The sequence below is a fragment of the Onychomys torridus genome, chromosome 5, assembly GCF_903995425.1.
Source record: "Onychomys torridus chromosome 5, mOncTor1.1, whole genome shotgun sequence".
NCBI classification, from domain to species: Eukaryota; Metazoa; Chordata; class Mammalia; order Rodentia; family Cricetidae; genus Onychomys; species Onychomys torridus.
In genome coordinates this window covers 32,285,015-32,310,861 of record NC_050447.1, presented here as the reverse complement: position 1 = coordinate 32,310,861, position 25,847 = coordinate 32,285,015, and the positions used below count along the sequence as shown (strand labels likewise).

The 25,847-nt window shown below is 42.7% G+C and overlaps 1 pseudogene; it reads right to left on the bottom strand.

Annotated features, from left to right (window-relative positions):
* Positions 1-1,132: 1,132 nt before the first annotated feature.
* LOC118584554 lies at positions 1,133-24,006 on the bottom strand (annotated as a pseudogene).
* Between the last annotated feature and the right edge of the window lie 1,841 nt (positions 24,007-25,847).

The window sequence follows — 25,847 nt, the reverse complement described above, 5'->3', positions numbered from 1 at the left end:
GCCTCTGAGTCCTCAGCCTCACATCCTGACAGGTTGGCCACTGCCTGTAAATGGAACAGGTTCATCCCTTCCACCAAGGAGCAGTTTTTCCTTGATTCCAAGTAGATGATATTGCCCCCCAATACCACATCTTACTGTTTCTTGTGTGTGAAAGGACTTAAGTGGAATTGTTCATATTTTCAGTTGCCCAGAAGTGACAGCTGGGACAGGGACCATTCTACCTGCATATTTGTTTTGTTGTTGTTGTTTTGTTTGTTTTTGTGTGTGGCGTTCATGTATGACAATGGGTATGATGTGTCATGTTTTGGCTGTGAAGGTCAGAGAACACCCTCAGGTGTCACTTGTCACCCCTTGTTTGTATTTGTCTACACTGGCTTAGCTGAACTATGACCTTCCAGGGAGTCTACTGTCTCTACTTCCCATCTGTCCACAGGAGCACTGGGTTTACTGACACATATTACCTCTTCTAGCCTTAGGTGGGCTCTGGGGATTTGAAATTGGGATCTCACACTTGCACAGCTGACCCTTTTCCTCAAACCATGCATTCTGGCTGGATTTTGTTGTTGTTATTGTTGTTGTTGTTGTTAAATTGACACTAGCCAGAGTCATCTGGAAAAAGGAACTTCAGCTGAGAAAATGCATCTATCAGATTGGTCCATAGGTGAGTCTGGGCATTTTCCTAGTAAATGACTGTTACAGGAGGCCCATCCCACTGTGGGCAGTGCCACTCATGGGGAGGTGTCCTGGGATGTATAAGACAGCAAACTGAGGAAGCTATGGGTTACAAGGCAGTAAGGCAGTGTTCCTTCCTGGCCTATGCTTCAGTTCTGGTCTCCAGGGATCTGTCTGAGTGCCTACTCTGACTTCCCTCCAAGTTGAACTATATACTGGAAGCTGAAATAAAACTTTCATTGCAAGTAGCTTTTGGCCGTGTTCTTTATCACAGGAAAACTAGGAAACCACGAACACGTGGTTTTTTGCCAATGGTGGAAGCCACTGGGCACAGCTTTGCTGTCATATAACATACTTAGCATACATAAAGCAGAGGGAGATGGATTCTAAATTTTATGCCTCTCAGAAATTACCGGAAAGAAGCAATTTCCCATGATCCTTGTTTTCCCCACTTAACAGATTAATAGAGTGCCAGAGGCAAGAACTGAGGTAGCAAGTAAGGATTGGTGCTGTTGAGGACACTCATTGTGTAGACCACCTTGGACTTCTCAGAGATAAGGTCAGGCAGCAGGGCCACTCCACTCTGTACAATGTGGCAGAGTCCTTTGCACTCTGGGGGCACAAGAAGTGAAGACTCACTTGTTCCTCATTCTGACCCGACAAAAATAGTGATCTAAATTGTCTCCAAAGTTGGCCACATTTTGCTGGACCCAGTGTAGAAAAGCCACTTGGTCCTTGTAGCCCCAATTGCATCTGGCAAGCTTGCCTCCAGTGTTCTTAAGTTGCAGGGATAAGAAACAGGTCTGTCCATGTTCTATTCAGTCCCCTTATCCAGCCCAGTCACAGGCTTACTTGAAAAAGCTGAGGATACACAAATGATACTGGATATAACTATTACTATTTACTCACTAGCTGCCAGTCATGGAAGCCATTCCTATTTTTATTTTTATTTATTTTAAAATTTTATAATTAATTTAATCTTACATATCAGCCACGGATTCCCCTGTCCTTCCTCCTCCCGCCCTCTCCCCCAAAACCCATCCCCCATTCCCACCTCCTCTAAGGCAAAGTCTCCCCTGGGGATTCAGGTCAGCCTGGTAGATTCAGATGAAGCAGGTCTAGTCCCTTCCACCCTACACCAAGGCAGAGCAAAGTGTCCCAGCATAGGCCCTAGGTTCTAAAAAGCCAGCTCATGCACTAAGGACAGGTCCTGGCTCCACTGCCTGGATGCCTCCCAAACAGTTCAAGCTAATCAACTGTCTCACTTATTCAGAGGGCCTGGTCCAATTCCATGGGGGCTCCTCAGCTATTGGTTCATAGTTCATGTGTTTCCACTAGTTTGGCTATTTGTCCCTGTGCTTCTTCCAATCATAGTCTCAATATCTCTTGCTCATATAAGCCCTACTCTCTCACTGATTGGACTCCTGGAGCTCCACCTGTGGCCTGGCCATGGATCTCTGCATCTGGGAAGTCATTCCTATAACCAGTCCACTACCATGTATCCATACCATCACCTGGAGACATCAACACTGATGCCATGAGGACCACTCTCAGCCCAAGATCAAGTGGATTGCCTACTGGATTATCAACTGTTTGTCTCTGTGCATGTCAGCATACACACAGATTGCCTCAGGATCTCAGGAAATGGTCCACTGTTGTGGATGATTGATAAATAAAACACTGATTGGCCAGTAGCCAGGCAGGAAACATAGGCAGGACTAGCAGAGAGGAGAATTGAGGGAACAGGAAGGCAGAGAGGAGGAGATGCCAGCCTGTTGGCTAGGAAGCATTATGTAAAGACAGCAGGTAAAGCCACGGAACATGTGGCGACATACAGCTTAACAAAAATGGGCTGAGTATAAGAGTAAGAGCTAGACAATGGTAGGCCTAAGCTAATGGCTGAGCAGTTTAGATAATATAGGTGTCTGTATGTTTATTTTCTAAGTGGGCTACAGGACTGCCAAGGCTTGGCGGGACCTGGAGAGAAAAACTTCAGCTACAAATGGCACCCAAGGTAGGGCAAGAGTTTTACCTAAACCCTGAAAAAAAAAAAAAAAAGAGAGATTCTAAAACGGAGCTAAAGACAGATTCCTAGTTGTCTCTTTCAAGTTGGTGGGTTCCTAGCATGCAAGTCTGACTGGCAGTGTGGCAGGAATGAGGCATCTACCAGGAGCACCTAACGCTGCTGGGTGGTGGATTTAGCCTTTGCTAGTACAGAAAAAAAAAAAAAAAAAAAAAAAGAAAGAAAGAGGTTTCTGGGCTACATGCTGCTTTGATAGAAGCATAGAACCACTGTTTCTAAGAGCTGATGGCTCCCAGAGCTGGTGGCAAATGTACCAAAGCCATAATTGAAAGCTAAGGTGGGTGGAGCCACCAACCAAAGCTGCTATTTTAGCCCTAGTAATGCTGCAGTTTTAAAACAATAGATTCACAATAAGACAGATTCAGATAAAATAGGATTTTAAATGGTTTACAATGTGTGTAAAAATGCACATAGGCTTAAAAGAGAAAGAAAAAGGAATATATATATAGTTATATAAAGAAATAGATAGTTTTTAAAAATAAAGTCTTTAAACAGACAGTAAAGGTAGTATAAAAAATAAGCCATATAAAGATGGACATTACACATAGAATCTGGATTGTGTTGTCTTTGGGATTTTTAACTACAAAAAAAAAAAACCAAAAAACCACATTTGATCATAAAAGCTGTTGAGTTAAACAAATATGTATATTTTAAAGGTACCTTGACTTCAAAATTTAGATGTAAGGATATGTTGCTTTGGAAAGGAGGCTCTGCTTTTGTTTCCACAGAAAACAAGAGGCTATGGATTTGTTCCAGATTAAGATACATCAGGTTTGACTAGTCAAGACCCTCGGAAAGGTCTCCGATGACACCATTGCCCAGATGATCCAACATCCAGAACAGTTTCAAGGCAACTGGCTCAGATGATACACCCTCATGGACTACTTCATAATCCTAAAATTTTCTTTGTGTCCCCATAAGATACAATGCCCCCCTACAGCAGGAAGTAGTAAGAAAAGCTACACCCGAATTCCCAAATATACCAAGCTGGCTGAGGAGATGGAATTGGCTCACTCCTCTAATCCCAAACATACTGCTAAAAAAAAAAAAGGTTAAGAAATTCTTTTGTCCCACATCAAAAGAGCCATAGTTCATGTGTTTCCACTAGTTTGGCTATTTGTCCCTGTGCTTCTTCCAATCATGGTCTCAATATCTCTTGCTCATATAATCCCTCCTCTCTCTCACTGATTGGACTCCTCGAGCTCCACCTGGGGCCTGGCCATGGATCTCTGCATCTGGGAAGTCATTCCTATAACCAGTCCACCACCATGGATCCATACCATCACCTGGAGACATCAACACTGATGCCATGAGGACCACTCTTAGCCCAAGATCAAGTGGATTGCCTACTGGTGTGGGACAGAAAAAACAACAACATTTTTATTTAAATCAGATTGATTATAAGTGTGATCTGTTTCTAAAGAAAAAGGGGATATAGATACAACAGGATGAAAGAGTAGATTATTGAATCTACTTTTAAAGAGCAACTTGTTTAAAATGTTTTACATTGCTATGTATTTTAGTTTATTGATACAAGTTTAAACAATTTTTTTATACTATATATATATATATATATATATATATATATATATATATATTTCTATTCTCATTTGAGGTATTATGTTTAATGTAACTCATTTAAATTGTAATGGATAATTAAGAAACACAGATTAATAATTAGTCTTCTATGATAATCAAACTTATAGTCATGTTGTTTTTAGGTATACATAGATATAATTCAATTAGGCAGGTAATCTTCAAACACTTCAAAGACCTACATAATATGGCATTTAAAATGTTTTTAAAATTTAGACTTTCTGGACAATGAGACATGTCTGCTCCTGGCAACACCAATTTACTTCAGAGAGGAGGATGGACATCAAAGACACTCCATATGGAGTTTTTCTTCACGTTGGTAAAAATAGCCATTTGGGCAAGAAACTGTTCTTGCCCGGACTGCTTGATCAACTGAACATACAGGACCCATAGGACTGTGACCACTGAATTTTGCTTGGCAAAACGTTTTTTTGGGTTCCTGCTTCACATTCTACAGGACACAGAGAGAAATGACTAAGAGACTCTAGCCCTGTGGGCTGAAGACAGATGCTCCAACTTTACAAAGGAACATTAGGTGACTGTCCAGGCTGCCAGCTATCTCTGTCTACCCTGCAAGACTCCTGAAAGTTGCTTGTATCCTTCTCCCATTTCTCAGGTAATAGTATATCCTTCTGAGGTCTTTGATGTGGTTGAAGACTAGATAGTTATAATTTCCTCAGTTATGATCAAAGATAAGTTAGATATAAAACCTTAGACTCACAAATATAAGATAGATAGAATATCTTCTTTAATATTGTAACTGTAATTCTTGCTTGATAATTGTTTTGTTATATGTAATTCTACTATGTTAAAGTTAAAACCTTCCTTTTTGAAAAAAAGAAAAGGGGGAAGTGCTGTGGATGATTGATTGATCAATAAAACACTGATTGGCCAGTAAACTAGGCAGGAAGTACAGGAGGACTAGCAGAGAGGAGAATTGAGAGAACAGGAAGGTGGAGAGGAGAAGACACCAGCCTGCCATCCAGGGAGCATCATGTAAAGGCAGCAGGTAAAGCCACAGAACATGTGGCGACATATAGATTAACAAAAATGGGCTGAGTATAAGAGTAAGAGCTAGACAATGGTAGGCCTGAGCTAATGACTGAGCAGTTTAGATAATATAGGTATCTGTATATTTATTTTATAAGTGGGCTACAGGACTGTTGAGGCTTGGCTGGACCCAGAGAGAAAAACTTCAGTTACAGTCCACAGATGGGGTACTCTAGAACTATAAGCATAGTTCCATACCTGCTGGGGACCAGCCTCAGCATTTTGGGGGTCTGAGGACAGGATACCTGGAAGGCGTAGTAACCACTCATAGACAGTGCTCAAGCAAGCTGACAGGTCATTTCGGGCTTCTGCAGTAGCTAAGTAGCTTTTGCTACAGCTTCTGCTTTTGCCTTGGTAACCTCAGTCTTTTATTTTCATGAGCAAGGGGAAACAGAAAGAAAAGAGGGAAATCACGCAATATGGAGTGTTCTCATAATTCCAAAGGTTATTCTTAGAAAATCACCAATATATTCTTCATCATCTTTAATTAAACCCAGGAACTATCCCAGGCTTAACACCAAAGCGAGCATAATCTATTTTTATTATTAATGATTGTACGATCTTCTAAGCACATGACCCAGAGGCTAGCAACATGCAATTTCATAAAAAAAATGTAAAAATAATAACAGTGGCTAATATACTAGACAGTCATTTCCTTCTCACAGCCTGCTTAGACCTCAAGACCCCTGCAGCTGCCTAACTTCCTCCCTCAGCCTTCTGCAAACACCAAGCCCCATGACTGGTGGACCACAATGACCTCAGACAAGAAATCTGCCCCTGCAAGTCAGCAACTTTTGTCCTTCTTATCCCAACAATTCCAAGAAAGACCTGATCCAATTTCCAGAGCTTCCATTAAAGGAAGCTCACCTTTTCTGGCAGCTCTTTTCAATCCAGGAGCCCAATAAAACTTACAGCAATCACTCCAACCATTGCCACATTGTCTGCACACTCCTTCAGGAGGAATCAAAATATCAGGATTAAAGTTGCCATCTCCCCCCCCCCCTTTTTTTTGTTGTCACCTTCCTTTCTTGGTGGAGGCCACTATTTTCCTCCTATTCTAGATTCCCACACTTCTAGTTTGTCATCCCATCTATACATTACTCCATATCCCTTAGGTTCTCAAGTTTTACACAATGCCCTTGGAATATCATCAGAAACTGAATTATTCATCATGGCCAATTTGAGTCCAGTTTGCTGGTACACATAATACCATGTGCTATAGTTGACCACACATTCAGTACAGTTTATCCAAGCCTGAAAAGCTTCCCCAGGATGCAGGTTCTTTCCTATGACATGCATAACTGCCTTAACCCCAGCCTGGGTGATCATCTCAGTATAATTTCCCATGAAATTTACTTCACTCCTTTCTTGTATCACAGAAATTACCATTGATCTAGGAACACAAAACATGAAGATAAGATAGAAGAAAAAGACTAGCATTACAAGTAATTATATGGAGGAGGACATGACATGTACATGCCATAAAGCACGACCTCGAGACATGTAGGCATTTCTGCTTTGGCCCTCTAGAGACATGCTAAGCAGAAGATCTGGAGGGGAATGCACAGAGGGTTGATGGTCCACAATCTCAGGTCCCTCATCTCCAATCTACTGGCAGCACATTAGGCATCTTATATGCCATTCCTGGCACATTACCACCCTCAATCAGGAAATCTCATCATGGATTAGTGGCTCTAGGTCTAAAGTAATGTCATCACCAACCACTCTGAGACCCATCAAAGTGGAGCAAGTAGGAATGTCTCCATGAGTGTCTTTCCTGATTGCTATTCAGAAGGGTCACCAGATCCCATTGGCATAACAGATAACCTGCAGCCTGAAATTTTGGTGATGTCAATATGTGGCCATTGATCATCCTACAGAGTGGGTCTACCAAGTTCAAGTTGATAGAATTCTTGGTTTAATCAAAGACCTAGAGCTTCTTACCTCTTTGATCCCTGTAGCTGAAGGTTTTTCTGTCCTCTCCCAGGACCAAGGTCCCCACATCTGCTTATAAATCACTCAGAAACTTATATTAATTAAAACTGCTCAGCCATTAACTCAGGTTAACTATTAAATAGCTCTTACACTTAAATTAACCCATAATTCTTACTTATGTTTAGTAATGTGGCTTGGTACCTTTTCTTAGTTCTGCCTTCACATCTTGTTTCCTCTGTGGATGGCTGGTGACTCCTGATTCAACCTTCCTATTCCCAGAATTCTCCTCTCTGCTTGTCCTGTCTATACTTCCTGTCTGGCTACTGGCCAATCAGCTCTTTATTTATTAACCAATCAGAGCAACACATTCACAGCATACAGACTGACATCCACAGCAGAACCTCTGTGTTCTGAGTCACACACCCAGGTTAAAGCAGCCCACCATGGCTGAGATGACCTTCTTGACCCAAATATGGTAAGACTAATCATGGTCTAAACTACAGTGGAGCTCAGAATTACTTTGTCTCTTCCAATCTTCCAGAGAAAGAAACATCTTTTTCCCCCAGCTTACCACAGCCTGACACTCAGAGGTAAGTTAGAATCTTCATGGGCATAAACTGGTGTGTAGATGTTGAGATATAGGCAGTCCTCAGACATGGAAGTGGGTGACTTGATGAGATGCATCTCCTTTATGATCTGAAAACTCATATCAGTCTGCAGACACCTGGTGAAAATGGAAGACAGTTAGTGCAAGATATGTCATTGTGAAACCTACATGTTAGTCTACACTTTCTCTCAGCTACCTCCAGATGCTGCTTCTACAATGCTCTGTCATATCTGACCCCTCTCTAAAGTCCCATCATATGAATGTAAATCTACTAGGTCTATAAATAGAAATGGAGTAAGAGTTTCAGGGAGGCCTCTGGTTGAACAGTAATATTATGAGCCCTAGTATATGGAGACTTCTGAAATATTTTATGGAAATGATTGCCTTTCTGTACTAACATCCATCCATTCTGCCTGTACTACTTAAATCCTGGTGTAGTAGTTAGTTTTGATTGCTTACTGACACAATGTAGAATCACCTGGAAAAAGAATCTTAATGAGGGTTTTCTAGATCATGTTGGCCTGTGGCTATGCCTTTAGCAAACTATTTTGATTATGTCCGTTGAGATATGAGTATCTGCCTATTGTAGGAGGTGCCATTCCCTAGGTAGTGGCTTCTAGATTGTATATGAATGGAGGGTAAGTGAAGCATTAGCAGGCATGCATGTGTCCTTTTGGCTCTGTTCATGATTAGGCATGTGATATGATCAGTTCCCTTGAACTTCTGCTCTGGTGGTTTCCCATCTATAGTTGATTATAACTTGTAATTGTGACCCACATTAAAATCTTTCTTCACTCTGTTCCCTTTGTCTAGGTACTCCATCACAGCAACAGAAAACCAGGACACTTTGGTATCAGGATTCTGTGCCCACATAGAGCTATAGGGATGAATGGACAATAATACCATAGGGCAGGGAGACATTCTCCATCTCACTCCAGACTCTCAAGGTACCTCCTTCTTCCACATAGTCTCCAGATGAAAGCAAGTGTACTTGTTCCTTAGTCAATGGCACCTGGGTAATTGATGGTCACAGTGCCTGTGAAGAATGGCCTTAGTCTCTCTCCTCACTGCAGTACCTGCAGCTAAATCTCTACAGGTGTCAACTGTGACCCAGGAGCCTGGCACAGTTGTTCTTCTCTAATCCTTAGCACATTCATCATAAACATGCCTGGCAGATTGCCCTCAGCACAGACTGAAGCTGCTGTAGAGCTGAGATGGAGGAGGCACTGCAGTGAGGCCTAGAGCTCAGTCAGGAAGTACCCCAGGGCCCAGAACTTACATGGCTGGATGGGAGATCCATCTCTCACAACACATCATGGCTCAGGGAGTTCAGGGGGAGCAAAGTGCAGTGGTCCTAAAGGTGGCTTGGCAAAGGGAATTCCCAGGAAGGTATAGATACCAAATTCACCATCTTTCACATGAACAAGGCTTACTCTCACCTGCCCTATGTGTGTGATCCTGATGGGGCTGACTGTGTCCTAGCCTGTAAGTAGAGAGATACCATCAGTTGTGACACTTGATAATTCCCAACTCATTGTCACTGTGCTACATGGAAGGTAACACAGCTGTGGGGTGTTGAAATGAGGCTTCTGGATTACTTAGGGCTGGAAACCATGTCTACTGGCCCTCTTGAAAATTGACAGGATACATCTCTAGTGAACACGGTGACAGGCTGAGAGCCACTTGGCATTATGAAGGAATTATTGTCATTATCCAAGGTCAGAAGGAGCTCTAGCCATAACCACACACACAGGAGGGACATGTCTCTCTTGGTCTTCAATCCCTGCTGGCTCCTCAGTACAAGGTAACCTTACACATCTCTGACCCTGCAAGTGCCACAGGGCCCATCCTGTGGGCTTTGGTGGGGGCATTTGGGGATGCACAATTCCACACTTTTATCTGTCATTTCTACCAGCTTCTCCCTCCCTGGTGCTTTCCTCCCACAAGCTCAGCCTCTGACTTTGCAGAACTGAGCTGCTCCAAGCCTGGTTCCCTCTTTTCACTTAGACTGTCTCACAATGCACATGGAGGAGGAGAAGCAGGAGCCCACAGGCCACAGTATACAGCTAGTCAGGAAGTCTATTGAGTGGTATGTTGAATCCCAGGATTAAGTCTCTGCTACTACAACAAGATGATCATCTCATAACAACAGAAAACAGAACAGGTAGGCCTTACCCAGGCAGGAATTTGTACCTTTTAGGGGTGTAGATGTGGAAATTTGGTTGGGGGTGGGGGAATATTCTTATTGCAGGAGAAATGATAAGACAGAAGCCACAGGAAGCTATGGAGATATTTTATTTGTACTGAAATGTGAATTTATTTGTATGTTAATAAATAAAGTTGCCTGGGGTCAGAGCTAATAGCAAGCTTTAGCAGAAGCCAGGTGGTGGTGGTACACACCTTTAAACCTGATCACATGACAAGCAGATCTCTGTGTGTTCAAGAATACAGCCAGCATGGAGACACATGCCTTTGATCTCATTACCAACCATAGAAGACCTGGAGGTCTGTATAGACAGGCAGTGACAAGAAGGTCATGTGATTGGGTTTATAGCCAATGAGAAGACAGAACAGAAAGTCAATGAAAAGATAGATACACAGGAAGTATGTCTCTTTCTGAGGGGAAGGATGACAGCGGCAGTGAAGGGTAAAAAAGGTTTTTTTTTTTTTTTTAAACATGGTTGCTTTTATTTTCAAGCAATTGATTAGTGAGTATAAATGTTAACAAGTGTATATTTTTTAATTCTTTTTTGTTTATTATATTTGTGTTTTAATTTTACACATCAGCCATTAGTTCCCCTGTCCTACCCCTCCTGTCTCCCCAGACCCTCCCCTCCATTCCCATCTCCTCCAGGGCCAAGACTCCCTTGGGATTCATTTAAACCTGGTGGATTCAGTACAGGCAGGTCCAGTCCCCTCCTTCCAGGCTGAGCAAAGTGTCCCTGTGTAAGCTCAAGGTTCCAAATAGCCAGCTCATGCACTAAGGACAGGTCCAGGTCCCACAGCCTGGGTGCCTCCCAAACAGTTCAAGCTATTTAATTGCCTCACTTATCCAGAGGGCCTGATCCAGCTGGGGACTCCACAGCCTTTGGTTCATAATTCATGTGCTTCCATTTGTTTGGCTATTTGTCCCTGTGCTTTTCCAATCTTGGTCTCAACAATTCACGCACTTACAGTCCCTCCTCTTTCTCGACAATGGAGTCGTGGAGCTCTACCTGGGGCCTGGCTGAGGATCTCTGCATCCACTTCCATCAGTTATTGGATGATCGAGTTCCAGCTCGACTGTTAGGGTGTTTGGCCATCTGATCACCAGACTAGGTCAGATTAGGCTTTCTCTTGACCATTGCCAGCAATCTACAGAAGATGTATCATTGTGGATTTCTGGGGACCTCTCCAGCACTCTACCTATTCCTGTTTTCATGTGGTCATCATTTATCATGGTCTGTTATTCCTTGTTCTCCCTTTCTGTTCTTGATCCAGCTGGGATCTCCTGCTCCCCAAAGTTTTCTTTTCCTCAAATATTGCCCTTCATTACTCCCACTGTAGTCCAGGTTATGTATGTAGATCTCATCCATTTCTCTGTCACTGGGTGATCCCTGTGTCTTTCCTAGGGTCCTGTTTTCTAGATAGCCTCCCTGGAGTTGTGTAGCAGTCTAGTCATCTTTGTACATCGAGTATCCATCCTACTATGAATATATATATGACATGTTTGTCCTTCTGAGTCTGGGTTACCTTACTCAGGATGATTTTTTTCTAGATCCATCTATTTGCCTGCAAACCTCATGATGTCATTGTTTTTCTCTGCTGGGTAGTACTCCATTGTGTATATGACCATATTTTCTTTATCCATTCTTCAGTTGAAGGGCATCTAGGCTGTTTCCAGGTTCTGGCTATTACAAACAATGCTGATATGAACATAGCTGAGCAAATGCCCTTGTGGTATGATTGAGCATTCCTTGGGTATATGCCCAAGAGTGGTATAGCTGGGTCTTGGGGGAGATGGATTCCTAATTTTCTAAGGAAGCGCCATATTGATTTCCAAAGTGGCTGTACAAGCTTGCATTCCCACCAGCAGTGGAGGAGAGTTCCCCTTGCTCCACATCCTCTCCAGCATAAACTGTCTTCTGTGTTTTTGATCTTAGCCATTCTGACAGGTATAAGGTGGTATCTCAGAGTCATTTTGATTTGCATTTCCTGGATAATTAGGGATGTTGAGCAATTCCTTAAATGTCTTTCAGCCATTTGAACTTCCCCTGCTGAGAATTCTCTGTTTAGTTCTACAGCCCATTTCTTAATTGGACTGTCGGGCATTTTGATGTCTAATTTCTTGAGTTCTTTATATATTCTGGATATCAGCCCTCTGTCAGATGTGGGGCAAGGCTGTGCCCTCTCCCCATACTTATTCAATATAGTACTTGAAGTTCTAGCCAGAGCTATAAGACAACATAAGGAGATTAAGGGGATACAAATTGGAAAGGAAGAAGTCAAGCTTTCCCTATTTGCATATGACATGATAATATACATGAGTGACACCAAAAATTCAACCAAGGAACTGATACAGCTTATAAACATAGCAGGATACAAGATCAACTCAAAAAAATCAGTAGCCCTCCTACATACAACAGACAAACAGGCTGAGAAGGAAATCAGAGATACATCACCCTTTACAATAGCCACATATGATATAAAATACCTTGGGGTTACTCTAACTAAGCATGTGAAGGACCTATATGACAAGAACTTTAAGTCCTTGAAAAAGGAAATTGAAGAAGATGTCAGAAAATGGAAAGATCTCCCATGCTCATGGATAGGCAGGATTAACATAGCAAAAATGGCGATCTTACCAAAAGCAATCTACAGATTCAATGCAATTCCCCATCAAATTACCAACACAATTCTTCACAGATCTGGAAAGAATAATACTCAACTTCATATGGAAACACAAAAAACCCAGGATAGCCAAAAGAATCCTATGCAATAAAACAACCTCTGGAGGCATCACGATCCCTGACCTCAAGCTCAACTGTAGAGCTACAGTAATAAAAACAGCTTGGTACTGGCATAAAAACCAACATGTGGACCAATGGAATCAAACTGAAGACCCTGACATTAACCTGCACACCTATGAACATATAATTTTTGACAAAGAAGCCAAAACTGTATAATGGAAAAAGAAAGCATCTTCAACAAATGGTGCTGGCATAACTGGATGTCAACATGTAGAAGGCTGCCAATAGATCCATATCTTTCACTGTGCACAAAACTTAAGTCCAAGTGGATCAAAGACGTCAACATAAATACAGTTACTCTGAACCTGATAGAAGAGAAAGTAGGAAGTAGTCTAGAATGCATTGACACTGGAGATCAATTTCTAAATATAACACCAGTAGCACAGACACTGAGAGAAACAATCAATCAATGGGACCTATTGAAACTGAGAAGCTTTTGTAGAGCAAAGGACATGGTCAACAAGACAAAGCGACAGCCTACAGAAGAGAGGTTTTTTAGCTACTGCTCTGACCTCTTGGGCTTTTAACTCTGCATTTGACTCTGTGTTTCTTATTTAATAAGACTGTTACATCTACATTTGGTGCCCATGTGGCAAGGATTCATTAAAAACCACTAAGCTTGGCTCAGCTTGACTGGGCTTGGTGGCCTCGGCAGGCCTGGCTCCCCAGCTTGGGCCAGCTTGGCCTAGGCCCCAGGCCCAGCTGACTGTAGCTACAAGTGGTTACCTGCAACTGGAAATACTTGCTTAAAGCTGGTGCTATGAACAAGTCAGGCTGGCCAGAGCTACCCATTGGCTGTACTCACTGTAATTGCAACAGCTATATGCAACTGCAGATAGAGTTACTTGAGGCCAAAATGCCAACACACATGGTCAGAGCTTAAAGAAGCCAGAGCCAATGCTCAACTCAGCTCAAGCAGGAACATATGGCTGGATTTAAGCTTTTAGCCAGTACTTGTGGCTATGCTTTCTTGCTTTCTTCTGTCTGTCTGTCTGTCTCTCTCTCTCTCTTTGGATTTATACTTTAGATGCTAGGTAGCTGTTTTGAAATTCCCTCAGATTTCTACTCTTCTACGCAGACTTGGTAAGTCAATTAAGATATCAGATATTTTAAAGGAAAAAGCTATTTAAAAGAGAAAAAAAAACCTTTTTTTCCACATTAAAAAATGGTTATTATGTGTACATTGGAAGAAAATTGGACTTTGATAAAATTTTAGGCAGTCTGAAAATGGAACAATTATATGGGAAAAATAATGTTGATGGGATTATGCACATTATTACTTTCTTTATCCTTATTTTACTATTTAAAAAGATAGTCAATTTAAGTGCCAGTATAAAAACTTTAGAAAACCTGTTAAACCTGTTGAAATGAATTATAGAGAAATTCAGACTAAGACAGAAGAAATTACTGGTGAAATTATTTCAGGATTGGATTATAAGGTTACAGAAAGAAAGCCTGTTTTCACACAATAACCCTTAATTTATCCGGTAACCTTACAGTAGCTACCTGGTCAAGTGAATGCACAAAATATTTGGACTCCAATTGAAATGTTAGACTTACGAAGGTTTAAGGAGGCAATAGTATCTTATGGCATTTGTAAATCAAATGTTAAACCTCAACTTATAATAAGATTATCCCACAGGACTGGCGAGAGCTGGTAAATGCTGTTTTGGACCTGGGGCACAGCAGCAGTGGCACATGTGGTTCAAAGAGGAAGGTAAAAACATAGAAAATCAATGGAGGGCTAAAGGTATACAAATCTCCTAGGATCAGCTTGTTGAAGAAGGCCAAAATGCTGCAATACAAACACAATGTTTATATGTTATCTAAACCCTAATTCTGTGTCAAATGGCAACCTTGAATGCAAGGAACAGAACTGAGGAACCAGGAAAGGAAACTGAGTCATTTACAAAGGTTATACAAGGCCCAAAAGAATCCTTCATAGATTTCTTACAAAGACTGACTTCAGCAGTAAATAGAATGGTCTCGAATTCAGAAGCTAGCAAGATAGTAATTGAATCTTTGGCTTTTGAGAACGCAAATGCAGCATGCAAGAGAATAATCAGGCCGTTAAAGGCAAGATCTGCACCCTTGGAAGATTGGATTAGAGACATGTTTAATGTTGAGGCAAATGACTATGATGATATGTGGATATGAGAAGCAATTTCAAGAGGTTTGAGGAATGTCAGATGTTTTGGATGTGGAAACAAAGGACATTTGAAAAAGAACTGTAAACAGAGCACTCCTAGAAACAATGTTTCTTCAAGGAACAATGACAACAGAATGCCACTTCCTTCTGTGGTAAGGGAAAACACTGGACCAACAAATGTACATCAACAAGGGACAGACAAAGTAATTCTTTGCCTCAGTTTTTGGGAAACTTCCAGAGGGGCCTCAGGCAGGCCCCCACAGTAAATCCAGTTCAGACCTTTCCTGCAGTCATAGAGGAGACCCCTACTCAGAGCAATTAAATAACCAAATGCCTATTGGAATAAACCAGGCTACTCAGAGTAATGGAACAACTGAGACAGAGAGAACAGAAAATTCAGGAGAAAACATAAAGAATTTTTTTGGCAAACTTCTATAAATAAACAAAGACCAAAATTACCAATAAAAATAAATGGTGTTTTGTTTTCTGGTCTGGTAGACACAGGTGCTGACATGACCATAATTGCACCAGAATTTTGGCATCCAACTTGTCCTCTTCAGGAGGCAAATGTTCAGCTGTTAGGAATTGGAACATTATCTCAAGTGAAACAGAGTGCAAGATGGCTCGAATGTATAGGTCCAAAAGGACAGAGAGGAAAATTAAAACCATATGTGGCTAACATGGGTATGAACCTGTGGGGTTGAGACCTGTTGCAACAATGGAATACTCAGATTAACATCCCTCCAACCTTAGAAACAAATCCTAAACTAGCACATGTTTCTGAGAAAAATATTAGAAGATATTATTCTAATGAGTGGTCACCAGCCATCCATATTATACAAGAACAGGGCACAACAACTGATGATCTTCCAAAGACACCAACAGCTCTACCTTTAAAATGGTTAACAGACAAGCCTGTATGGGGTTATAAATGGCCTTTAACAACAGATTGAAGGCAGCTGAACAGGCAGTGCGCCAATGGCTTCTGATGTGCAGTGGAACAGCAGCTGAAACAGTTATTCTTGAAGAGTAACTAAGCTGACAGAGTCTAACCTTTCTATGGTAGACTGGCATTTAATAGAGGGATGTGGAGAAGAATGGGAAGCCGAGATGAAGCCACACACACACAGAGCCAAGAAGAATGGACAGCTGAATTAAAAAAAAAAAAATCAACAATTTCCAGAATTTAAAATCCTGAATCATGACATGACACTAGTGAAATTCATGTGTTTCTGGTACATGGACTGCTCTCACCAAATGTGAGGTTGAACTGTTGACCTTGTGTACATCCTAGTTCACAAATGAGTCTGTCAGATACGCTAAGCCTATAGGCTGAAGATGATGTCCCAACACTGTGGAGAAACCTTGGGCGAATCTCCAGGCAGCTGGCTATTTCTGTCAGCTCACATTTGGTTTTTGGAAGCTGCTTGTCTGCACTTCCTGTTTTTATTTTTGTTAGGTAATATTTCCTTCTTGGGTCTCTGAGGGAGTTGAAGACTAGATAGTTCTAGTTTTCCTTGTTAAGAATTTTAGAAAAGAAACTCATTAAAGAGTAAGTGTATAAATTTGAAAGATGTTATAATAGAGTTCTGTTAGTAATATAAGTTAGGATAGAAAGTGAATCAGGTACATTTTGGACTTAACAAAATAGGAGAGATAATGGAATTATTTTCTCTGAATTTGTCAAATGCAAATGAACTAGGCATTGTTTAGGCATTTATTGATTGTATACATGGCATATAGTTATTGTACTTTTGTATATAATTTTTCTTATATTATAATTTTTTCATTTTTCTTTTTATTAAAATAGAAAGGAGGAAATAAGGTCATATTTTATTTGTACTGAAATGTGAATTTATTTGTATGTTAATAAATAAAGTTGCCTGGGGTCAGAGCTAATAGCAAGCTTTAGCAGAAGCCAGGTGGTGGTGGTACACACCTTTAAACCTGATCACATGACAAGCAGATCTCTGTGTGTTCAAGAATACAGCCAGCATGGAGACACATGCCTTTGATCTCAATACCAACCATAGAAGACCTGGAGGTCTGTATAGACAGGCAGTGACAAGAAGGTCATGTGATTGGGTTTATAGCCAATGAGAAGACAGAACAGAAAGTCAATAAAAAGATAAACAGGAAATAGGTCCCCTTCTGAGGGGAAGGACGATAGCGGCAGCAAAGGGTTTTAGCTACTGCTCAGACCTCTTGGGCTTTTAACTCTGCATTTGGCTCTGTGTTTCTTATTTAGTAAGACTGTTACATCTACAGGGAGCCAATAGTCAGCAGGCAGGGAAAAGCACCTCTGCAATTTCTGTTCCTTCCCTGGCCTCTTGGATAGACACAATATGGTGTCTGAAGTCCTCCTAGGATGCCAGGATCCCTGTCCTTGAACATGGAGTCATCATATTCCCTTGTCCTTTTACTCACCAACCTAATGTGGGTGTTGATGTGCAGACCAGGGAACAGAAAGCTGTAACAGGAGAAGCCACGGGGCTTCTGTGAGTAGGTACACACACAGATGGAGAGAAGTGCAAGGGCAGGAGCTCTAAGTGTGTCCTTCATTCTCAAGACTCCTCTGTGTTGTTAGGACTCATAGAGTGGTGAGTCTATCCTCAGGGTCCCTTGTCCTTATGGTGATCTTAGATCTGCAGGTCCCCTCCCTGATAGTTCATGGCAGTTTCGTTGAAAGACACTGGAATTCTGGCTCTCCTACCTTCACCTCCATATGAGGCCACTCACACTGCCAGCTCCTGCTGAGATTGACTTCACAGTCATCTATCTATTTGACAAACATTTGACTGTATATCCATTTTTTCCCACATTTACTCATGTATTGTGTGCATGTATGTACGTATGCATATGTGTACTCAAGTTCTATCAAGTACGTATGGAGGTCAGAAGAAAATTTGTAGTTGTTAGGATTCTGCCCTCACTCCACACTCCAGCTCTGTGCAGTTCAGGGTCTTACATCTTACATCATCAGTGCATGCTGGCGAGTAAGGATGAACCTTAAAAGCCAGACGCAGACTCCATCCTCTCTCTCTGCTCTGTTCCCTCCCCCTCCATCTTTCTCTCTCTTCAGGCCTGGCTCTCTTCTTTCCGCTCCCCCCTTTCCCCTCCTAATAAAGCTCTGAAATATAACACTGGGTTCTGTCATGACTGTGACCTTTCTATGAGGTAAGCAGTACCGCAACCAGCGCCGTTTATCACCCTTTTATTGGTGTCGTCACTCGGATAGGAAATTCTCCTCACTCAGTGTCCAGGCCTGAGTATTGTTGGAAACCTATGCTGAAGACCTGCGACTACCTGATCCAGATTCGCTCTTTTCATTTGCCCAGCCACCACCTTTGATCCACCACCTCCAGCACTGTGGTACTGCACTGGGACTGTGCTCCAGCCACCACCATGACTGCTGCTGCCTAGTCTCCCCCACCACATGTGCTGCCAAGACTGGTGAGCCCTGCAGTTTCCTGTCACTGCAACCTGAGCTATATTCTTTGCATCAGAACCCCGGAGGGTCCTTGGTACACATTCAATCTTGACGAAGTATTGGATGCTGTCTGGGGACCCAATGGGTCCTCCAGGACATACACCCCAGCCCTTACCCTTATTGTGAACATGGTTTGGGTAATTTGTGCTGTTAATGCACATTGTAGACTGCCTATTCTCAAGGATGCTTGAAATAGGAGCCCGGGATCCCATTTGTTATTTTAATTTTTTACTTTTCTTTCCTGGCGCTGCAGCCATAGGATGGGGGCTTCCTTTTCATGGTTCCATTTCTCCTCTGACAAATGCCTTAAATATCCCAGATACCAGTAAATTTGGCTGTTTCAACCCCGCTATTTCATGGGAATTATCTAACTTTTGTTGTCAAACAGGCCAGTGAAAAGCATTGCCTTATCTCCATGCTTTTACCCAAGCTCTAAAGCGCTAAAGCCCCTCCCTCTCTGAATCTCTTTCTTTCCCCTGACCATGTGCATTCCTAAACCTAAGGAATCTCTGACTCCAAAGAACCTTATCTTATCTGTTCTCTGCTCTGCTTTCTGCTCTCAGGTATTGGGTGGGCTCTCCAGTACTGGGCTCTCACCTTAACTCCTTCCACTCATTCTCAAGCTGCCATGAGAAACACAGATGGGTCTGAAAGCAGGCTAGGATCCATGCAAATAAGTTTACAGTAATCAGGATGGCTCTTTAGCCAGAGACCAGTTTATAGCTTGCCTCCTGGCAGGTCTTCCTAAAGCTGTCCTCAAGCCAGGAGACATCAAGAAAAAAAAATTCAAGACATGGAATAAGGTCAGTCTCTTGTCCTCCCAGACCTCCCTGACATTAAGGCTAAAACTTAAGCATCTGGAGAGCAAGGCTCCTTACCCTACAGGTGGAAGTTTCATCTGTGGCATTTAAGGTGTACCAGGAGAGAGATGAAAAAGCCCAAGAACAGAATTGCCAAGTGCTGGCACATGCTGGCTCCCAAAAGCCACTGGGTCCCTGTTTTAAGTGCGGGGGTCGGGTGGTGGTGGTGGGGAAGGCCATGTGTGCTAGTGTGTGCCTTGCCAGGCCATCAATTGAGCCTTGTTCAGAGTGCCACCTAGAAAGACAACTGGTCAGCTGACTGCACCCAGGCATCAAGGGGCCAGGGGACAGACAAAGACCTCCAGCACACCTCTAGGCTTGTCCACAGGCTCGTTCGCAGGGAACCCAGAATGCAGCATGGAAGCGATCTGTTTCTTTCCTTCTGGACATTGGAGCCACTGACCCAGTCCTGGGAGTTTTTGGGGTCTCACCTTTCCTCATTTCCCTATTGTCGGGGTAGGGAGGACATCCTTACCCACCTCATCAGATTTAATTGCATTTTCAGGGTTACTTAATGGGAAAAGATTTTCCAGTAAGATAGGAGCTTTCATTTCATTGCTCCCTCCATGTGCCTCACTCCAGACCTGTCAGCAGTGCTTCTCCTTCTCATGCACACAGACAGGGCCCTGATTTCTGCCTTGTGCCTAATTCCAAAAGAATGAGATCTCACCCCACAAGCTTTTCTCTTCCTGGTTCCCTCTTCTAATTTAGCTGCTCAGCTAAATTAGCTAAATTAGGCTGCTTCAGACTACCACAGAACTGGAGTCCAGGGATCATCAAGTAAGAAACTGCAATAGCTAAAAGGTATTTACACCCCCAGACCCAAAAGTGTCTGGGCTATACAAAAACAGACTTTAATATAACCATCTATTACTGTTAAATGCTCTCAACAATCGATCACATGTGTCTCCTCGATGCTAAACTAGTAAAGTAAACAGGTGCCTTAAAATAATCTGTCTATAAAAATTAAAAACATGTTCCAATCTCTCTGTCTCTCTCATTAACACTAACCAGTATAAGAAGAGTACTAAACACTACAATGGTCAGTAATTTTCTCATGGCTGCTTCTGAACACGTTCATTTGTTTCCCCATGCAGCAGAAACCAGCTTAATTCCATCTGGACAGGTTGTATCTACTTCAGGATTTTTCTGTCTCACCAGCGTCCTGTTAGACACAAAAACGGCCAGAGTGCCAAGCCAAGAGGGCTGGATGGCTCCAGGACAGCAGGACAGCCCACCATCCCAGGACACCTGTCTACTTCAGAAGCTCCCTTCCCCACAAGAGCCAACCAATGCCCACCAAGTCAGCTGGAAGCAGTTTTTCTGGGAGAAACGATTTCCCTATTCCTATTCACTTGCTTTTTTATAATAAGCAAACAGTCTAAAATGTTAGGATTCTGCCCTCACTCTAGCTATGCACAGTTCAGGGTCTTGTGTCTTATATTATCAGTGTGCACTGGCAACAACATATGTGCCTTAGTGCGTGGACCCCACCCTCTCTTTCTGCTCTCTGCTCTCTCTCTCTGCTCTTTCCCACCCACCATCTTTCTCTTTCTCCAGGCCTGGCTCTCCTCTTTCCTCTCCCTGCTTTCCCACCTAATAAAGCTCTGAAAACTAACTCTGGGTTCTGTCATGACTATGACCTTTCCACACAGCAACCAATGCCACCACCAGCACCATTTATCATCCTTTCTTTGTCTAACTGGCTAAGCCACTTGCCAGCACACCTGACATACGATGGGGTTCTGAAGCATACAAGTCCAGAAGTAGGAGTTTCAGAATCACAAAAACCCTGGTAAACTACATCAAAGAATATACAGCCTGGAGTTCACACTTAGCCACAACTGACTTCCTGGGAATCAGTGGGAATCAACATTGGATAGCCTTTAGTGCTAACTGAGATTGGCCTTGGCTCTGTGTTTCCAGTCCTGGATAGTCCAGGGACCCCCAGACCTGCACTGAGGATTCCGTCACAGCCACGGCTTCTCCTGCCTCCCCCTTGATACAGTGTCATGCCTCCAATGTATGCTTGTCCAGTCTGTGGTCCCAGCCCTTCCAGGTAGATATTACACTTTTAGTTTTCTGACCTGAGGAACTGCTAGGCTGTGGGGGCTGAAATGCTCCCAACTCCTCCAATCTCTGGATCAAGAAACAATTTCTTTACATTTCTTGGACATTCTGTTGCTTCTTCCTAATTCCAGATTGCTTTACAGTTCAGCTGGAAGAAAGGCCCCACATGTATATCATCATTCAGAGTCCAAAGACATAGTAAAAATGTGGGCTGGAGAAGACACTCAAGCTCTCTTCCTCTCTCTTTTTAATGTAAAATAGATTCTTCTCTCATAATAAAACCTGACCATGGTTTCTCCTCCCTCCACTCCTCCTACATCCTCCCCATTTCCCTTCCCTGCTAGATCCACTCCCCTTCATTTACCTCTTCAGATAAGTCAGGCATCCAGGACAGGACAGCCATGCAATTTCTTTTCTGTAGAGGGAGGCAGGGAGACAGTTTCATCAACAGACAGACAGACATCGAAACAGAGATCTAAAAGCAGAGACTCCAAGCTCATGGAAACACCTTCAATGAGACACCATTTCCCACCCATTTCATATATAAATTGTTAGCAAAGACATGGAGCAATTGACACCCTTGTACATGACCATAGGAGATACTTAGGGGTGTAGTCAATTTGAAAGACAGTTTTGGATTTTCTTCAAAAGTTAAACACACACTTGATTGAGCAGTTCTGCTTTCAGCCTTTAACAAAGGAAATGAAAGCACTGATCACAAAAAACAAACAAGCAAGAAAACCAAAACCAAAACAGAAAACCCCCCCTAAACCATATATTCCAAAACGTTGATGAGAACTTCACTAAAAGCAGCAAAACCAACAACAAAATATGGAAATCCCTGAGAAGCACATTAGCCAAGGAGTGAGTAAAACATGTGTTCATACACAGAATGATACTGGAAGTCAAAGGACAGTGCCACATGAATCTCAAAGACATTATATTAGAAAGGGAAAGAGTCACCAATGATTCCTTTTCCATGATAGAATAGCCAGGGCCTTATGGTTATAAATCATATGCCACTTCCTAACTATTCCATCAGAAAGCAAAGAATGTTTGCCATAATCAGCAATCAGAAAATGATTAACAAAATAATCCAGGGGACTTCTTTCTAGTGAAAGAAACTCTCATACTTGAAGTCAGGGTGGTTGAGTTCTAAATAGTTCATATTTATGTGAATTAACCAAGCTATGCACACAAACCATTCAACAATACATCTTTTCTTTTTTCTTTTTTTTCTTTTTTGGTTTTTTCGAGACAGGGTCTCTCTGTGTAGCTTTGCGCCTTTCCTGGAACTCACTTGGTAGCCCAGGCTGGCCTTGAACTCACTGAGATCCACCTGGTTCTGCCTCCTGAGTGCTGGGATTAAAGGCGTGCGCCACCACTGCCCAGCTTAACAATACATCTTTTCAACAAGACTCTTGATCAAAGTCTAAAACCCTCTTTAGCTGTGTCCAGCGTACTTGCAGAAATACCATGGAAATCTCACAGATGTGTGTGCAGCAGGAGCTCAATAATGCCTCAGGCCCTCCTGGAAATCCCAGGCATCAGCCCTCCTGAACTCAAAGGAAGGGCGTTTCTCTCTGCCCAGCTCCGGAGTCCAGCTGAAGCTTATCCTCAATGCTCTCTACTTCCTGTTATTGAAGATTAGTATTGCAAGAATGATCATTTGGTGCTGTCCAATGACTGGCATGCAAGTTAGTGGATGAAACCTGTAAGTGCTAGCTAGTCCCCAGGATGACACATGGAAGATTTAAAGAAGGAGGGACACAGCCCCTCTTTTAATTCTTCTCTCATATATTAACCCTGACCTCAGTTTCTCCATTTCCCTTCAGAAAAGAGCAGGCCTTGCAGGGATATTGACCTAACAAGGCACAACAAGTTGCAATAAGACTAGGCACCATACCTCAGATCAAGGCTGTGTGAGACAACCCTGTGGGAGGAAAGGGTCCCAAGAGCAGTGCAGAGGGTCAGAGACGCTCCACTTCCACTGTTAGGAGTCCCACAAGTCCCTTCTTAGGCAGACATTCCCAAGCTCTGCCTAATGTTTGCCTGTGAGTCTCTGCAATTGCTCCCATCAGCTTGTAGATGAAACCTCTGATGATGACTGGGTTAGGCACTGATCTACGAGTATGACAGAATATCATTAGGAATTATTTAATTAACTATTTTTGCCAGGTGTGCTTGCTTCTATTCTAGGTCTCTGGGTTATCCAACCTCCCATTGTTTCCAGGCAGTGTTATGTTTGGGCTCCCTCTCCTGGCATGGGCCTCAAGTTGGATCAGTTATTGCTTGGTCACTTGCATATGTTATGGACCACCATTTCCCCAGCACATGTTGCATGAAGATCAAATTGTAGGTCCATATGATGTTTCCTTAGAAAATTGGTAATCACTATACCTTAAGACCCAGCTATTCCACTCTTGGGAATATATCCAAAGGACCCTATACACTACCAGTAAAACTCTTGCTCAATTATGTTCATAGCGGCTTTATTTGCAATATCCAGATACTGAAAACAGCCTAGATGTTCTTCAACTGAAGAATGGATAAAGAAAATGTGGTACATTTAACAATGCAGTATGACCCAGCTTTTAAAAAAAGAAACTACATCATAAAATTTGCCAGCAAATGGATGGAACTAGAAAAAAATTATCCTGAGTGAGGTAATCCAGAAGGTGAAAGACAAACATGGTATGCACTCACTGATAAGTGGATATTAGCTGTTAAGTAAAGGATAACCATGCTACAATCCACAGACCCAGAGTAACTAAGTAACAAGGAGGGCTCAAGGTGGATGTATGGATTTCCCTGGGAAGGGGAAATAGAAAAGATTTTGTGGGTGGACTGGGAGTGTGTGGGATTGGAAACAGAAAGGATCTGACATGGCTGGGAGGGACATAATGAGAGGGTACTAGGAGAGATGCCTGGAATTTAGAGGCATTGGGAAGCAATGTGGAAACCTATTGGAGTGGAAACTCCCTGGAATCTGAGTGTGACCCTAGTGAAGACTCCTGGTAATGGAGGACATGGAGCCTGAACTGGTCATTTTCTGTAATCAGACAATGCTTCCAGTGGTGGAACAGGGACAGAGCCCTTTAATGACGGAGAGAAATGCTTTAAGGGAACACAGAGACAGATTGAGCACATTTTTTCACCTTTGTATGATGGCATAAAGTGTTAAGTATAAGTTTTTAATAGAGGACCCAGAAAAAGTTTAGGGCCAAAAATAAATTCAGAATAATTAAATAATGTGGAAGATGAAGGAGAATGATTGTGTCACAAGGAACCAAAGTGTTCAGAGGGATCTGTGAAAATAAGAAATAGCCTTCCATACATGGACAGGTACATGGGGAGACAGGGATAGGATGCTCTACTCCTGGACATTTCTGGACCTTCTGATCTCCCAGGTCGGGGAGAAACTTCAACACACACACACACACACACACACACACACACACACACACACACACTCAGGCTAGAGGACCTAATGGACACGTCCTGATCTCCTCAAAAATATATCACTCACTACTTGTGAAATAAATAGCTGAGTGGATGGACTGTCTCAGTATTAAGAACTGGTTGTCATTTCATAGGAACTATTGTTATACATTCTATACTTTGAGAATGACTCCTGCACAAAGGACCCCACTTAAGAGAGATGGTCTCTGTTCCATGGTCCTGAAATGGGTCCCAGTTGCCCAGCATGGCCACATCATTGACCCAGAAGAGGTCTTGACTCCAAAGGGGCCTTTGGCTTTGAAATGGATGGCTAACCAAAGCCCAAGAGTCAATATGGTCTGGCAGAGGGGAGATAAAAAGAAGAGTGGCTTCCTGTGTGGCAGGAGAACCAGCTGGGAGAGTTCAAGTCTTCTCACCCAAAGCACCTAGATGAAAGGTATTTGTACCCCATTACAAGGTTTCTCTGCCAACGCATTAAGCCAGATCAAGCCGAATTCATAGTACAAGACAAAGTTTATTAGGCAAAGAACTTCCCAGTGACATTTCCAGCCTCCAGATGTAAGGCAGGGGAAGAGAGCAGGAGAAATGACATGGCCACACTGAAGGAGGGGACCCAAGTACCCTGCAGGCACCAGGTGGGGTGATGAGGAATCCTACACAAGCTGGGCCCATGTCCCACCATGGTAGGCAAGGTCCTGAGCAATTTGCAGCCATAGGGGAGAAGCAGTGGCCATCACAGAGAACTTGGAACTGTGCCCTCAGGCGGTTCTCTGATAGGGCGAGGTCAGGAGAGAGAACTGGAGATGAGCCTGAGCTTACAGCCAAACACCCTTCAGCAGCCAAGCCTACACACCATTCCTCACA